Source organism: Coffea arabica, chromosome 6c, assembly GCF_036785885.1.
Source record: "Coffea arabica cultivar ET-39 chromosome 6c, Coffea Arabica ET-39 HiFi, whole genome shotgun sequence".
Taxonomy (NCBI): domain Eukaryota; kingdom Viridiplantae; phylum Streptophyta; class Magnoliopsida; order Gentianales; family Rubiaceae; genus Coffea; species Coffea arabica.
Genome location: NC_092320.1, coordinates 25,704,341 through 25,721,034, shown reverse-complemented (window position 1 = coordinate 25,721,034; position 16,694 = coordinate 25,704,341).

The following is a 16,694-nucleotide window of genomic DNA, read 5'->3' as shown; positions in this document are numbered from 1 at the left end:
TGGCACCAGTCCCCAGTAATGGCGCCAAAAATTGACAGGTTGTCAGCCTGTGCAATAATAAAACCTGCTCAAACTAAAAGTAATTTCTGTAAATAGCGGTGAGTAGGGTCGAATCCACAGGGATTGGGAGTAATTGTTTCCTTTCAAATTCACAGTGACAAGAGGGTGTTTTTATATTAGATGTGACAATTTAAGCAATTCAACTAAAAGTAAAATAATAAAAATAAAATAGCCAACTAGAAATTAAATAACAATTTACTAAAATCAAATAAGTGATAATTAAGGATCTAGCCAAGAAATAACTTCAGCAATGGTTCACCTGATTGATCATTGAAACAAAGGCAATTCCAATTATTTATTAATAAATAGGTTATAACTGCCAAATAAGCGATGACAATCAACCCCTTCTTACTGTGTTAGTGATTAAGGTACGCCCGTTAATCACTGTTCTAATTGAGAAATCATCCTAGGTACGCCCGTAAGATTTAATTTTCCAATTGCCTTACGTATTAGAGGAGCCCTATTCTAACTAAATAACGCACTACCAGGGTTATTTTAGATTAGCTTGCGTATTCCCCTAGCATAAACTTAATCATGCCAGTTGTCACTATATTAGGGCAATTAAATAATTACGGATTTAATGCTCTAATTGACAATAGATTATTAAATCAACTAATTATCCGGATCCAAGACAATCAATTAATTAAATAACCATAAACACTGCAATCAGAAAATATGCAAATACCAATAAATAAGAGAGAAAGATAAAATTAAATCGATCTCACAATTTTAGACGAGTCAAAGCTTCCGTTGTTCTTTGACTAGACAAAGGGATTTAACTCATCCCTTGTCTACTCCTACCGAAAAGAAAAGAAAAGCAACTAAAAAAGATGAAAAGAAAAGTCAAAGGCTCAGCTTTTATATATTGCTTGTTCTCTGCGCTTTTCTTTCTATCTAATACCTAGCTACTTTAAAGTTGGGCTTCTGTGCGGCGGCGGCCCATGCAATCCCAAGAAGACTTCAGCCCTTTGGTTATTTTTTCCTTGCTGTCTTCGGCAAAATTACCGAAAAGGGCTCGCATCTATTTGTTTTAAAAAATGCCCCTGAATGCCTTTTATTTGAATTCTTTCCTGATGACTGTCAAATTGGCATTGGTTGTGGAATTTTCGTTCTACTCCCTGAAATAAATGCAAATTACGAAAAGTAAATAGAATCTAATAATTAATCCACATCAGATCAGGTAATAGGGGAAATTAATAATAAAATAAATGATAAAATTGCAACCTATCATCAGAGGCAATTTTGACACAACCGTGATTTGCTTCCACAGAACAATTTTGACATTATATTATATTCCTCTTCTTGATCTTATAATAGTAGTAGTGTACTTTGTATAAGTGGGGTTTAACTTCCAAGATGTGTTATACTCCATTGATCTTTAATTGATGATTTATTGTTCATGCTTTCTTCTGCTATGTTTCCTTGCATCTACCAAATTTATTTATATCAATTTAATTTTTGTTTCCATCGTTTCTCCTCCACAAAGGCCAAATCAATATTTTCAAACTTTTCAGTTATCAAAATTATGCTATCAAAGCCATCTCACTTTTCTCCTTTCTTTCTTTATTCAAATTTAGTTTAGTGTTTGAACAATCATAATGTCACAATAAAATCCTAGCATTAATTTTGTTCCAAATTTGTAAATTTTATTCCACATATTTTCTATTTATATTAAAAGAAAAAATAAAGCACCTCTTCATTAGACACTTATTTAATGTTTTCTAAACAAATCTACTATTATTGTTTGTGTGGATTATTTGTTTATTACTTAATTTTAATAGTATTATAATAATGGTATCATTTGTATTGGATATGGTAACCTCCAATTGAATAGACATGACATGATTAAAAAAAAGGTAAAATACAAAAAAGCCCCTGTGATTAAATTAACCTAGGGAAAAGCCCCTTATGGTTTAAATCATACATTTTGACCACTCATAATTTGAACTAATTGGAAATAGCAAATGGAAATCGTCGAAATGACACCATTACTCTAATATATATAAGCAATAAAAGAACTTCTAAGAACTATCCTGTTAAGCAAACTTATGGAAAAACCCTCTGTGGTTAAACCAACTTATGGAAAAATCCCTCTATGGTTATATGTTGCTTTTATTTAATTTATTTTGTGTATAGGAATATGGTAAGTTGTACTTAGAAGTTTTTATTTATTTATTTTGTGTATAGAAATAATGTGAGTTTCATTTAAAAATTTTTATTTATTTATTTTACGTATAGAAATAAGAAGACTTGTATTTGGGAGTTTTTGAAAATTTTACGAGTTCTAAGGGGTTTAATATGTATATCAGCTAAAAATTTGATTTAAAAAATTATTTTCCATGTCAGGCAACCTCGAACTCGTTAATTTAAATGATTTTTGTCAATTTTTCATATTAGTTCAAACCACTAGATACTAAATTGTATGATTTGAAGCCATAAGAGACTTTTTCTGTAGGTTTGCTTAACCATAGGGGACTTTTCTGTATTATAACTCTAAGAGTATAATAGGTATATCAACTAAAAATTTGTTTGTTTCCAGTACAAATACTCTCAAAAGAAACACATGCATTTCAAACCCGTTAATTCAGACGATTTCCGTCACTTTTTTAAATTAATTCAAATCACGAAGCATCGGAGTGTATGTTTTGAAACTATAGGACATTTTTTTATATGTTCGCTTAACCTCGAGGAGTTTTTCTATATTTTACCCCAAAAAAATCATCTCATAGATTTTACTCCAGATTTCTTTAGATTTCAAATTTTTTCCTTTTTTCATTTGAATTTAGTTAAACATTACAGTGTCAATTATGCTCCAAATTTCTCTTTATCCCTCACAAAGCATTTAAAAAATCATTTTATATAGTTTACTCCACATTTCTCTTCATTTCAGATATTTTCCTTTTTTATCATTTAAATTTGGTGAAATATTTTAATGCCAATTCTACTCCAAATCCCTCTATATTCAGATTTCTCTATATTTTAGATTTTTCATTTTACCATTTAAATTGAGTGAAATATTTTAGTGCCAATTCCACTCCACATTTTTTTCTATTCTAGACAAATCTATTGTTATTGTTTGTGTGCATTATTTGCTTATTACTTAATTTTAACTATAATAGTAATGATATCTTTTGTATTGGATATGGTGACCTCCAATTGAATAAACATGACATGATTAAAAAAAAAATCATCTCATAGATTTTACTTTAGATTTCAAATTTTTTTCTCCTTTTTTTCCTTTGAATTTAGTTATACATTTCAGTGTCAATTATGCTCCAAATTTCTCTTTATCCCTTGTAGCGCCCCATTTTTGAAAATAAAAGAGAACAGGATTTAGAAAAAATGAGTTTTTAATTTTTAAAAAATAAAGAAAAAGGGTCTAAAATGAGACATGTAAAGTGTGACGGTTTGGACCCAAAATTTAGTCCAAAAAGGGTTTTCTAAGGAAAATAGAAGCTGCCACTTGGTATTGATTTTAGTTGTACCAAGTCATCCAAAAATATTTTTTAAATGAAAACAAATAAAACTCTTTTAGATGACTCCAGGTCTTTGAAAATAAGAGAAAAGAGTTCGGGAGTCGCGGTTGAAAAAAAGGAAGACAAAGATTTGATAAGGTCAAATCTAAGATACCCTTTTAATTTAACCAAGGTTAGTTGCGAGATTTAGTAAAAAAATTTTCTAGTCTGACTTATAAAACTTATTACATTTTGGATACTTCTATATGAATACAAACCTAGACTTAAAGGATATCGGGAGGGTTGAAATCCAAAAATAACCCCTTGAAGAGGTCACGAATATGTAAAAGATAAGATTCGAAAAAAAGAAAAATTATCACATATAGATAAATATACATGACTTAAAAGAAAGGAATGCGACATAACAAGTATGTGAGACTAAAATTTGTGACACAATTTTCCTTTTTATAGAGGGGGAAGAGCGTGCTAAGATAAGAAACCACACTCGTTTATTTCCTATATTTGAAAGGTGACTCTTCTAACCTATGCAAGCAAATAGACTAACCTATTTCCTAATTATCTAAATGAAAATACAAGTCTAAATATCATGTTTTGTGCACATAGAGATAAGGGAGATAATATATAAAAGAAAATATCATGCAAGATGAGAAAAAGATCCTAAAATAAAAATATGCGTGAGATGCAATCAGTGTCATGCAATATATGATTCTAGCGCGTAGACGGCCCTAAGGGTCTAGCATTGGACTAACCCATTTTTAAAAGTTTTCACTAGCATTGGACTAATGAGAATCAAGAAGAAAGGTCACAATTAGTATTGGACTAGTGCGGTGACGTCATGCATTTATTATAAATAAATAAAGCATAGTTAAGGTAAATAAATATATAAAGCACATAGAGTACATAACACATGGCATAATATCTAGATGAAAAACTCTAAAGAAAACAAATAAACACATAAGCACACAAACACACAAGCATTCAAGCAAATAAAAACTAGCTCTTACATTGGGGGTCCTAACTACAATCTAGAAGGGAAATTTTTGGAAATAATAAATCTATCTATTACATTTATCTAACTAATTACATTTTGGCAAAAATAAAATCTATCTATTACATGACCTAACTAAATACATTTTTTGGGCACCTTTCTATTACAAAAATGCCTCCCAAATAATTTACATTTAACATTTAAATACCTTCCAAATAATTATCAAAAATTAAATAAATTAAATTAAAACTTAAAGTCAATAAAATGAGTAAATAAAGGAAAAGCACTCAAAATATGCAATCACACATAAAACACCTAGGAGCACATAAAAGAACTTAAAATTATAATAGAAAGTACTTCCCTTAAAGTAGTAGTTAAACGAGGTAGGATTTGCCCTTTTTATATTTCAAAACCAACAAAATGGTCGAGGCACCAATTAATTAACAACTTAAAAGAAAATGTAAATATATAGCAAATTCACTTTATTTATTTCAAAGAAATATGAATAAACATAAAATCCCTAAAATTTACTAGGTAAATGCATTTAAATGAAGCATGATTAACAATTAAATGAGATAAACAATCATACTTAAGAAATCAAAACCATTAGGGTTCCAATTGTAAAAATTAAAAAGTTTTTGGGGTTAAATTATAATTTTTACAAAGATTAGGGTCAAAATCAAAGAAAAATAAAATTTAGAGACCAAAATGAAATTAAAATAAGGAACTAATTATAAAAGATTCAAAGTTTTTAGAGTCACAGTGAAATTACTCAAAAGATCAGAGACTTAAACTGCAAAATATTTTCTGATTTCTCAAGACCAAAGGCCATTGGGCCGCTTCTTTCTATTTCTTCGCTTTGGTCTAGGCCAAAACACCTTGGCCCAGCAGACCAATATATTCATAAAATGTTAGGCCTAAGCTCCAAAGCCCAAATGTGAACCCAAATAAAAAAAAAGTTTTGGCCCAGTTTTTTTTAGCCCATAACACCTTTCATTAACCATTTATGGATTGGATAATAGAAAGAAAAGAAATCACGAACTTCTGACAGGTTGACCCACCGGAAACTGGAAAAATTTTGGCCAAATTGGCCGAAGCGTCGCCTAAAGCCCTTTTTCTCGCTTTTGAGGCTGGATCTTTACATGTACACAAAGCTAATGACACAAGGGATCTAAACAAGCATCCAACAAGGCCCAAAAATCACATACTCAGAAAAAAAATGGATCCAAGCTCTTGAACATGAAAATCCATAAACATTCTCAAATCTTTTGCATTGATGTCGAATCAAACAAGGAGCATTTGTGGGAGTACCTGAAGATGATTTTGGGTAAGATTGAAGCTAGGAAATGCGACTGGAAGCAAATTTGATGAAGCTTCCAAGAAATTATAGCGGCACCAGTGGAAGGGAGGTAGCAAGTTTGGGGCCGAATTTGAGGACTTTCTAGATGTTTATTTGCAAAAAAGTTTCTAAGTGATACTTGCTCTCCCAACTTCCTAGTTTGTGCCGAAGTCGACAACTTCTCCAATGAAGCTAAATTGAAGGATAAAATTTCCTCGCAAGAAGGCTGGAAAGTCAGCCTTATCCCCGAAAAAATGCAGAAAAAGAACTCTTTTTTTTCTCTCTATTTTTTCTTTATTTTGATGTCTCTTTGTTTTTGCCCTTTTTTCTCCCTTCCCCTCCCTTATAGCTACGTTCTTTTCTATTTAAATGAGGCCAACAAACCACAAAAACGCTCCTTTCAATGGTACAGATGAAATTTGTTTTGCTGGCCTCTTTTTTGGCCACTTGATGGCCTTCCTTCCAGAGATTTCTTGACAAGAATTTGATTGGCGAGGTGGCCTTTGTACTAGTAATCTTGGAGAAAAAAGAAAAGGAAGAAAAATTGAAGGGAAAATGCTCCAAAATTCCAGCTCTTCCTCGTACCTTTCTTCTGGTTTTTGGTACGAAATGGGGAAGATAACGTGCACGTGCACAGAAAATTTTTTTTTTAGAAAAAATGATATTTTTTTTATTTTGCTTTCTTTTCTTTTCTTTTTCTGCATTTTCCTACAAAACAAGCAAAAAATTATTTTACTTAAGCAACTTAAAAATAAGAACGACAAATAATATATAATGAATAAAAATAAAAATGGAATAAAATGAATTATTGCGATTTTGGTATCTACATCCCTCACAAAAACATTACAAAATCATTTTATATATTTTATTCTACATTTCTTTGCATTTCAGATATTTTCCTTTTTTATCATTTAAATTTGGTGAAATATTTTAGTGGCAACTCTACTCCAAATCCCTTTGTATTCAAATTTCTCCATATATTCAGATTTTTCTTTTTATTATTTAAATTGAGTGAAATATTTTAGTGCCAATTCCACTCCAAATTTCTTTCTATTCCTAAGAAAAATAAATAAAAAGATTCATTCATTTGTAATGTTCTTTAGACACGGTTTGCTTTGGTTTGCCATGGCCTGAGCCTAATTTTAAAAAAAAAAGACACGGTGCTTGGTTTTGGACTGATACCAACTTTTGAGTTATTAAAAAAAAAGAATAATGTGTAAGGGTTTTTTTGGATGATTCATTATAAAATATTATTTGCTATCCTCTTGAATTCTAAAAAAAATGGATAATAATTTTAAATGATTGGATAATGTGTAAAGAATATTTTAAATGATTGGAAAAAATTTTCATACCATTTTTTGAGCATAATCATTAATTGCTATCTGTTTGAGTTCTTAAAAAAATTAAATAGTCCTTAAAAAATTTGATAATTCATGAGAAATACCTTAAATAATTAGAGTGAAAGTTTTCATACCATCTTTTTGACCTATTACTAAAGTTAGTTATTGCTATTTTTATGCACAGTTCAATTTTAGTGTAATGATAGAAGGGTTATTTGCTATCCTTTTGAGTTCTTAAAAAAATGGATAATGTGTAAAGACCATTTTAAATTATTGGGAAAAATTTAATACCATTTTTTTGAATCTTAATCGTTATTTGCTATCTATTTGAGTTCTTAAAAAAAAGTTAGATAGTGCTTTAAAAAATTCAATAATTTGTGGAAAATATTTTAGATGATTAGAGAGAAATTTTTGATACCACCTTTTTGATCCATTACTAAATTTAGTTATTACTGTTTTAATGCATAGTTCATTTATTTTTCAATTTCAATGTAACGATCGCAATCATAATCATTTTAAGCCGGTATAGCCAACTTAGATTTTGTTCGATAGGTTTATAAAAAATAATAATTATAATAATAAAAGCATGGTATTAACTATAAATGAACATCTAAGAGGTTTGGCATTGATTTTTTTTCTTTCAATTACTCTATATATGTTAATAAAAATATTATAATAAATGATTCCATGATTAGACACTTATTTAATGCTTTTTGTGCACATCCATCTTTACTATTTTTTATCTTAATCAATTTGTATTAAGTCTACTAGCATTAAAAAAAACTAACAACAATCTCTTTGGTATTGCAGGAGTTACACTTAGAAGACGCATACACATTTCACCAAATAAGAATGACATCATTGCGAACCACTGCCACCACAAGAGTTGAGGTATCAAAATTGAAGATAACGTTTTCACTTATGGATGGAAAAAAATGCTCAAACATCATCCTATTAAACCAGGATATACAACTATAATAGCACACTCAAGTCAAAAACCAATATCGAATGTAGATATTTGATGACAAGCTTGTAAAAATCTATCCACTGTAATGCTTAAATTATTCCAATCCTTAGATATACAAATACTAAATATAATTAACACTATATATGTTTTCATCTAGTAAAATACGTTTTTACCACTTCCAATGATCCATATAAACGATAGGCTGTTAACTTACCACCTGCAAATTTTCGTTTAATACAATAATGTTAAAGACCAAGATCCACTTCCTTTAAAAATTTAATAATACTAAATATTTTCACTATTTCTATCTGTTACCAACATACATTAATCAACGATCACAATATTAATACTACATAACCATAAAATTTCATCCACACCCAAACTTTTCATTCACATACTTATGCTTCCGTATCACACAAATTCTATAAAACCTTAGCATCATCAACAAAATATAACCATTTCACATTTTTCTTACCAACCAAAAACACATAACAAAAAAAGGAAAACTCTCAAACAAATAGTACGCAACCGAATGAATTCTAAGAAAAAAATTATTTTGCTTGCTTTTTCTCTTTGAGAGATATTTATAAATTTAGATTAACATTTTAGTATGAGTTCTACTCCAACAATATTGTTATTTATCCTTTTGTCATCCAAAATTGCAAGCATTTTTCCCAAGAGAAGGATTGCTTATAAGGTTTTCAATCTACATAACAATCAGATCCCAAGACATCAAATATTTAGTAATGTTTTCCACCTATACTTTTATACAATTTACCATTAGTAAAACAAACTAACAAAAATCTTTTTAATATTGTAGGAGTTGCATCCAGAAGACATGATAAATATTCTGCCAAATAAAAACAACATCATCATCATCTACTGTCATCACAAGAGTTGAGATATCAAAGTTGAAGACAATCTATTCATGTACGGATGGAGAAAAATGCTCAAATATCATAATATTAAGGGATAATTTCAGAAACCTCCCCTGAGATTTTTTATAATTTTATTACCCTCCCTTGAAGTTTGTAAAATTACACAAACCTTCCCTAAGGTTAAGGTTTTGATCATCGTTATAAAATCCGGCCCGGCCCGACGGTCGAACTGGTCAACCCGGTGAACCCGCCATTGGACTGGGCCGGGTCTCTAATTAGATCGGTTAAGCACTGGAACCATTGACTGGTCAACGATCTAGTGGTTCAACGGGATTAAATCAGGAACCTGACCAGTTTTTTGGAGAAACCGGTTTTGAGGAAAAAGTTTTACCAAGTTTTTTGTTGAGATTCGACTCTATGACCTTAGGTCAAGGTTTATGACATGCTCACCACCAGACCATTTTGCTAGATGTTAGTTAAGTACCATTCTCACACTATATGAACGTTTTATCAATTTTATCTTTATTTTTTTTATTTCTTCAAAACAAATTTATTTGGAATCTTTTAATACAAACTTATGACCCCAAATTCTATATATTATGAAATAGATTTCAAAAATAACATATTACATAATTTATTTTAAAGACAAATATTGTTTTTAATAATTTTTTTGCACTTAAAATTTGTAAGTAACACTACAAGAAATTTTGCCTTTTGTAACAACATTCTCAGTGACAACAGAAAAAGTTGTCACAGTTGAGCAAATTTAGTGACGACTTTTGATGTTATCATAGTTGATTGAGGGTACACTCATCATCAGTGACAACACGGGATTAATTGTCACAATATGAGTAGCGCGCAACTGGCCTGTGAGGCGGGAAATCACCATTGTGACGACTTGAAAAAATGTTGTCACTGAAATGGGCCCTATGGTGACTACTTACAATGTTATCACAATGTGGTTACCGGTTCAAAGTTAGTGACAACAATTAGTCTCACTGTCTAAAGTAATTGTTCTTAACTCACTTTTATTAATTCTACTATGTCACCCTAATTTTTTCAATATTGCCCCATATGCTGTAAATAAATTTTATTAATTCTATTATGGCACCATATCTTTTATATTTTAGCCCCATATGTGGTAAACTAATTTTATTAACTCTATCATGACACCTTATCTTTTGCAATTTAGCCTCATGTGTAATAAACCAATTTCATTAATTCTATTATGGCACCTTATTATTTACAATTTAGCCTATGTTTTTCATTAGTAAAATGGGGAAGGTATTGTAATAAAAATGTATACATATTTTATAATTGTTTCAAACTTAGAAACTTGTTATGAAGGTAAAATAGTATCATGGACTCCCTATCTAGTTTTCTTGGCAACACATGAAAAATTAGTGATCGGGAAATTACTTGTGTGACAACCTAGGAAAATGTTGTCACTAAAATGGTCCATATGGTGACAACTTCCAACATCGTCACTGTTGTTCAACCGGTTCAGAGGTAGTGACAACAATTAGTTGTCACTGTTTAAAGTACTTGTTCCTAGATCATTTTCATTAATTCTAGTATGCCACCCTAACTTTTACAATTTAGCCCCAAATGTAATAAAAAAATTTCATTAATTCTACTATGACACCATAACTTTTGTAATTTAGCCCCATATGTAGTACATTAATTCTACTATTTCTTTAATTCTTTAATTCATTGCACCCATATGTAGCCCCATATGTAGTTTAAAGAAGTTACCTGACAAGTAATGAAAAATTAGAAGAACGGAGGTAAAAACGGGCCTAATTGTCTCTTGAGTCCAGTGTAAAGCAATTGCAACAAAGGCAATGAATAAGCTGAGAACCATTTTTCAACCAAGGCTCCAATGAAAAAGCTGATTAGTGAAGAAATATACAGAAAATAGAACGCCAAACATAATGCACCGAGTTAGCAACCCGTTTAATGGGAGTAGATATGTTGCCATAAGAAAAAAAATCAGTTGCACAGAAAGTTGAGAAAAAGAATGAACTACATGCATAAAACTTTTAAGATTCAGGAGATAGCTAGCTATGTGTTTTGCCATGCATTTAGCTTGTTTCCTAACTGTTCTGCAAATGGACTACCGGGGTGATGGTGTGATGGGAGCAAAATTGGATAGATTGTGGCCTAAACTGGTGAATCTAACCAGGAATGCCTGTCTTAGTTCAGAACTATCCCTCTGGTTCTGGAACTATGATCATTACACAAAACTACCTTTTAAAGTTTCTTCTAGAGGGATTACATTTTTAAAGTATTTTTGGAGTTTTTTTTCTAGGGAATTACCATCAAGTACTTTTCAAAGTTTCAATAACCTTGGTTCGATTATTGAAGACTATCTTTCTTTTGCATCTAAGTAGTACCACATGTAGCAGCCTGTCTAGCCACAAAACAGAATCTTTTATTCAACTTGCTATATAAGCAAATAACATGCTCCAACATGCCATGCGGCCGGAGATAGGGTGCAGCCAAAAATATTATGGAAACTCTGTTTTGGACTTTTTTAAGAGGGTATGAATTTAAATAAACTGTTAAGAGGTTTAAGTTTTGTTACCCGTATGCTTAGATTTAACTTGTTTGTCTTCTAGTATCTTAGCAGTGACTGCATTTCCATGCAAGACTCGATTTGGATCTCTAGCCACGATTCAGCTCAACATTCAGCTTACAACCCTCCCTCCCACTTCGTTTCACTCTCACAACTCAACATTCAGCTCACATGACCTATATTAGACAGAAATGTTCGAAAATAGATGGAAAATATTGAGATTATTTACCTCAAATTATGCCGTGACAACCTTAGGTCTTCTTTTCCTTATGATTCAGTTTTCAAACTCTGGCTTTTCCCCAAAATTCATGGTCAATTTTTTGTGGTCTTGCCAGCAAGCAACTATGACGAACAAGGGATATTTGCTATCTGCTACTCTACTAAAGCTGTCCTATCAGTTTGGATAGCTCAATTGCTATCTGCTACTCTACTAAAGCTGCCCTATCAATTTGGGTAGCTCAATTTAGGGATGCAAATGATAGCTCAATTTAGGGATATTTGCTATCTTCTACTCTACTAAAGCTGCCCTATCAGTTTGGGTAGCTCAATTTAGCGATTATCTCAATAATTTTAGCAAGATCCCAGTGGAGAGAAGGAGAAGAAGATGGTGTCCGAAAGCAAAGAAAGAGGGAAATGAGTTTTGTCTGAAATTTGGCTAAGTGTTGTTAAGCGTTTTTCTTCCAAATCAACTTCAAATGACGTCGTTTCTGCTTCTTTTAGAACCCCACCTCTACTCCTTCAATTTTCAGCTTCCTGCTTCCACTATTGCACACTAAAATATAACGCCTTCTCTCTCTAAATTGTTGAACCTTTTTTATAAAAGTAATGCCTTCTATCTTTTTTCTTTTCCCAATCTTTGTGTAATTAACATTGTTTATTAGTTTGAGCTTTTTTAGTTTACAAGTTGTATTAAAACTTTGAAATATGAAAATTTAGTATTTTTGGATTTTTCTTTTTTACTAACATAGGTATTTTAGGATCTCTACAAAAAATAATGTTCAAAAACTAAAAGGCTTATTAAAAATATGTTTATGATTCAAAAAAAGATCTTTTAATGCAAATATTTTTGTATCAATTTAATAATTTTATCAATTATGCACGAATTGTGGTCTGATAAGACCAAACAATCTGTTTAGTTGATCAAATAACCAAAATGGTTTACTAATACATGCATGAAACACTAAATCGATTTGATACAAGTATTGATTCATAAACCATAAACAATTTGATTATTGTAAATTGTAATACATAACAAATTCCAGTCATGCAATTGTTAAGATTTTTACTTAATTTCATATTAAATTTTATTATTCTTTGCCATTATTTTCACACTATGTTAATCAGTAATTTCCCATATGTTGTCAAGAGAACTAAATAATGAATTCATGATATTTTTTAACTTTATAACAAGGTATTAGGTAAGTTTGGAATAATTAAAATATAGGTATACATTTTTTTAACAATACCTTCCTCATTTTGCCAATGATAAACACAACCTAGAGTATAAAGTATAGAGTGTCATAATAGAATTAATGAAATCAGTTTATCACATACGAGATTAAATTGCAAAAGATAAGGTGTCATGACAGAGTTAATGAGATTAGTTTACCACATACAGGGCAAAAATATAAAAGTTCGGGTGTCATAACATAATTAATTAAATTTATCTACGGCATATGGGCCACATAGAATAAATTAGGGTGGCATATGGGGCTAAAATGTAATAGTTAGGGTGTCATATAGTAGAATTAACAAAATTTATTTACAACATATGGGCCATATTGAAAAAATTAAGGTGGTATATGGGGTTAAATTGTAAAAGTTAGGGTGACATAGTAGAATTAATAAAATTTATTTACAACATATGGGGCATATTGAAAAAATTAGGTTGATATAATAGAATTAGTGAAAGCGAGTTGGGAATAAACACTTTGGATAATGACGACTAATTGTTGTCACTAATTTAGAATTGGCAACCATATTGTGACGATATTCTAAGTTGTCACTGTACGACGAATGTCAGTGACGACCTATTTTTCAGTCGTCACAATGGTGATCTTCCGCCACACTGGGTTAGTTGCGCACTATCCATATTGTGGCGACTTATCCCTTGTTGTCACTGTCGACAGTGAACCCACGATCAACTATGACAACATTAAAAATCGTCACTAAAATTTCTCAATTGTGACAAGTTTCTCTGTTGTCACAAAAGGCCAAATTTCTGGTAGTGCCAATAGCCACGGGCCTGAACGGTTCTTTGTTTGGTTTCAATCTTGACTAGCATAAGAAGGCACCAGTCTAAATGTGGTTGGCCCAACGATTTTAATTAGGCAGACCATTTAGAAAACCCATTAAATACTTGACGCGTTTCATTAAATATATTTTGACTTGTGTGACTTGAAAAATAACCCGACCCATTTGCAAAAATAGGTCTTCTTCGCCAATTTCAAAAGTCAATTGATTTTGAAACCCTAAATCCCGAAATCCTAATTTTCAAGACCTAGGCATCACCTTCATCATCTTCATCGCCGGCAACTCTAGCCTTTGGCCTCTTGTGCGAAGCCACAACAGGAATAGCGGCTACTACTGCTTGGCCAACCATTTTTAGAAAAAGGCTCATTTGTCGTTTGCGAGCTACGTTGAGGAGCTGGATTCTTCGATCTTCTCTCTCTCTCTCTCTCTCTCTCTCTGTTTTTCTTTCTTTCTTTCTTGTTTCACCCCACAATTTTCACGCTTTCATTGTTGTAGCCCTAAGTTTGATTGCTCTGCAGATTGGACGTCAAAAGGTTCGACTCTTAGAAACACGTATAAATTTCCTTATAATTTCAACATTAGAGAGTTTATAATTATCAAACACAATTATCCCAAGAATAATCCTACTTCGGACTCGAGTCTTCCTATAGCTTCAATGGTCAAAACGTATACAAACATAATCTTAAAAAATTAAACAAAATAACAAGCTGGGAATTTACTAAACCTAAGCAAAACAGCCTTATTAACTGTTTCAAGACGTGCTTGTTTAGGTGCTTGTGGTTAATTACCCATTTGAACGTCTGATTGGTCGCCAAAGTCTATTACTTTCTTCTCTTTCTACACTATTGTTTTATGATAGAACAGGGAAAGGAAGATTGAATGTGTGCTCGTTATAATTTTTTGTCTGATAAAGTACTACTCTCAGTAGAGTCCATACATTTTTGTTGCTACCCCATCTACTCACACGTTCCTACTCCTGATAAAGCTGATTGATTGGGGGTAGCGGACAGGTTTTTATCTTAATAGTGATTTAACTTGTAATAATTACTAATCCAGTTTTGCTTTAACTACCAACATTAGTAAATAAAATGAAGAGAAAATTACGGCTGTTACATAACCAGTACAACTGATTTATCAGGTTTAATCAGACATTTGGACCAGGACTGTGCCCAAAGCTGCGGATCTATACTTATGCTGCCATCATATCTTAAACCGTTGTCTGCATACCAAATATCAACCATTGTCTTCATGGTTTTAAGACCATTTGATTTCCGCTTGAGGTGGCAAATATGCAGGTTGGCATATTCCGGCCTTGCTTCCGTCCCTATGCTGTTTTGCAGCCGCTGATTCACTACTTGCAAACTCACACTTGGAAAATGCTGTAGTAACTATCTATCGTTATAGTAACTAAACAGTTTTTACCTGATATAACAAGTTATTATATTTTTAGCGACCATTTGATTACCTGTCGGACCTATCCACTTAAATAGGATAATGCCTAAAAATAAGTAAATAAGTTTCTCATTTAAAATAGTAAGTTAACCGTAATAATTAGTAATTTTTGTGTCTCAAAAGGTAAATTGGAATAAATATGAAACTTACTTTTTAAAGAGATAAATTATTATTTTATATCCCAAACATACTTTTGAGAGAGTAAGTTTAGTTCAAGTAATAGTAATTAAGATAGTATACATAAATAGTAATTCTTACTTATAACATAGTAAATTTGATTAATAACCAAAACTTACTAATTTATAGCGCAAATGTACTATTTTGCTTAAAAAACTTATACCAAACCAACACTCCCTCCGTCCCAATAAGTTTGACTTTTGGGGAATTGTGTTTTTTATCAACGGTGGTCAAAGAGTGAAGGAATTGTGTTTGCTTTCCATTTCTAACCTTCACTTATCGGTGGGAAAATGTGTAAGTTTAAAACCGTTTGAATATTTGAAGCTACATGTGGGGCCAATATATTATCTTTTGTGCCTAAATCTCCATACAAGTAGGCATGCTCTAGTACGCTTCTGACTCCTGAATGTATGTTGCAAAGAGAAAGTGGGACCTATAACATTATTTGAAGATTGCTTATGCAAGTGCATGAGGGGTAAAAATTGGAATAAGTTACAAAATTATTAGCCAAATTTGGTAAGATGACATAATTTTGAGACAGACCAAAAAGGAAAGTATGACAGTTTTAATGGGACGGAGGGAGTACTAGGAAGTTTATTTGAAATAACAATAAAATGTTTTATTAATGATTAAAACTTAGTACCTTAGTTAGTAAGTACTCGTAATATACTTGTATAATACATGATTATATGTATAATTTAAATTTTTTTGTATTTATATATTTTAAAATACTATGAAAAATATTTTGACCTTTCACATAACCTTATAAAATAATAAAATTTTGTCATATTATAATTTTGAATAATTTTTGAAAAGTTTAAAAGTTTGGATAATAATAACAACACATCTTCCTAGTTATATATGGAATATCACTTATCTATGTAATTTCTATACCTATTAATATGATAAGATGATAAAGTTTTAATATATTTATTGCTTGGAACACAAGAAATAATAAGAATTAAACTTGTATTAATATAGACCTAACAAAATGAAAGAAATAGTGTAACAAGTAATACAAAAATAAAAATAACAGAATTAGTATAATTTGGAATTTTTTTTCTCTAGAGATTGTTCATGAATATAAGATCCAACCACTGAACAAAAATTACATGCATATATAATCTATTGTATAATTTAAATTAAATTTAGTTCATGTACAAAATGATCCTAAAATATTAGCACA